Here is a 2,655-nt window from a genome sequence, read left to right on the forward strand (position 1 = left end):
CACAGCCCATTTGAGGAGCTATTCTTGTGCCTGACTTCCTTTGCTGCTATTGCGGAAATAACGCTTTAAAATCCACTCATCAGGAGTGAGTGTGATTCGCACATGAATTGCAGATGCATTAAGCAGTACTGCTCATTCCTTGCTACCCTCCCACCAGGGTAAGTGATGGTCCCAACTTAAATGTCCACCAGGATGGGGAATAGAAGACAATGGGGTGAGTACTGAACAGGTAATACCGCTGGCAAAAGTCATGGTGTTACCACAAAGCCAACAAGATCCGCATTGCATTTCTCGGTGGTTAGCGTTGTCAAATACTGTGACAGCTATTGATATCTGACTTGTTATTTGACACAACCTGGCACAACCCTGGGCTTACCATTAATCATTTTTCTCCTGTTGTCCAGTTGATATTCCAGTGCTGGGTTGGGGGCCTCCATTCTGATGTTATATCAGTGATATTAGCTCTCCATGTAATTTGTCATTCCCAGCACACTGTGCCTCTCTGTTGGCACAGATATGTGGTGCACCTCCCTCCCCCATGAATTCCTTTTGGGGAGGAGGTGCAATGGACCTTTCTGCAAGTGCTTCCTCCATGCTCTCCTCTACTACTGGGGTGGGGTTGGTGGAAACACTTGGTTTAGGACCTGATTGAGAGGGATTCTTGGCCACTAGAGGAAGAACTCCAGAGGATCCTGTTGCATCTCCATAGGGTGCATGCCTAGCACAGGGGATGAATCCCCAATACCACCCAGTTCCTCCATTTCTACTACAGGTACCTCCTTGCCACCTCCTTGGCAGAGATATTTTACCTTACCCACCAATGCGAATTTGCAACTTGGTCAATGGTTACATAATGTCCCTCTGGGTCTTTATATATGGGACTGAATGGGGACCCATAATCTAATAGTTTACATCTGGATATTCCACATGGTAATGAGGAGGTGAGGCAGAGGGCACGAGTTTGGGACTTGCAGTGGATTTTGGGCTGCTGGGCTAAGAGGTACTATGATCTGGGTGAGGGGAGCTATCGGCTGCAGGGGAATGTTTTGGATAATAAGCAAAGCCAACATACCCTTTAACTGGAAGTAGGATGCTCCAGTTGATGATCCACCGAAGATTTAGATGCACTGTCACCTTGATGTACTGCATCCTGGAACTGATCTTTAGGATCCTGTAAAACATAATTGTCCTTTTCTTTGGACCGATTAGATAAGTGATTTAACCTTTTTTATTTGTGACCAGTGTGCCCACTAAAGCCTTTTTTGTGAGCCCTCCAATTGGACCAAGCTAGGAACTAATTTTGCTACAACAGTATAGAGTCCTTCCCATCATGCCTTAGGAAAGGCAGGAGACCCAGGTGCTCGATACATGACCTGGTCTCTAACTTCAACTTGTTGATCTATAGGGTGATTAGGGTCATACCATTGCTTCATGTATTCCCGTGCTTGTTGCTGTGTCAGTGCTGCATTTTGGTGACTTTTGTTTACAGCATTGACAAGCATTTCTACCCATTGGTCAGTGGCTTCTCACACAATTACACCTTCAGGAATAAGGCTAAGTAAATTTCCCCAGTGGGGCATCTCTCGGCCAGTCATCAACTTGAAAGGTGAATGTTTAGTACTGGCAGTGGGACATGCCTGAATCCTCATTAGGATGAAGAGAAGCATCTCATTCCAATTTTTTCCAGTGATAGGCACTCCCTTTCACAACTCCTGCTTAATGGTTTGATTCATACGCTCCACTTGTCCTGCAGCCTGAGGGTGGTAAGGAATGTGCCATTTCCATTCAATGCCTAAAATTTCACTTATTTGTTTAGTGAGAGTGGCTGTGAAACTGGACCCTGGTCACTGTCTATGACTTTGGGGATGTTCCAGTGGGTGAACACCTGATATACTAGAACTTCAGCTGTTTTAGCAGTTTCATTATGAGTAGGGAAGGCTTCCATCCACTTTGTGAAAGAATCTACTATTACAAGGAGAAAGCAGTGTTTCTTTGCAGTGGTGGGCAGGGGTCTCACATAGCAATTTGAATCCTTTCCCATGGCCTGACTTAATTCTGTTGCGTTGGCTGGCCTTTATTCGGGAGTTGATTAGGTTGATGCCTGGAACAACTTAAACACCATTGACCCCATGCAATGGCATCCTGTTTGAGATTTCGCCACCATTCTAATGATTGAACTGTTCTGATGATTTCTTGCACACCAGTCAACAGGGGCCACGTGGTGTTCAAATGCATATCGCTTCTCCCCCTATGAGATACTTGAATTTCTGTAGGGACCAATACATACTTAGCAGTGCCTTTTCACAAGTCCCATACTTTTGTTCCATGAGGCTAAGCCTCCGGGAAGCAAAGGCTAAGGGAACATCAATTCCATTCATTTTCATTTGTTGAGTGCCAGTCAGTGGCTTGGCACCAGATTTCCACTTCTATGTTGTGGATTCTAGCACTAAGAGCAGGGGCTTTCTTTAGCCTGGTTTTCAGCTTTAGGAATGCAGCTTGGCACTCCAGAAACCACTCCCATTTGGTTTGCCGCACTGCTTGGTATACCGGTTCATAGACTTCAAAGTCATTTGGGCTGGAAGGGACCCTGGAGGATCGAGTCCAGCCCCCTGCCCTAGGAGCAGGAAGTCAGCAGGGATCATAGGATCCCAGCAA

This window comes from Gavialis gangeticus, unplaced genomic scaffold (assembly GCF_001723915.1).
Source record: "Gavialis gangeticus isolate Ggan-Ray unplaced genomic scaffold, GavGan_comp1, whole genome shotgun sequence".
Classification (NCBI taxonomy): domain Eukaryota; kingdom Metazoa; phylum Chordata; order Crocodylia; family Gavialidae; genus Gavialis; species Gavialis gangeticus.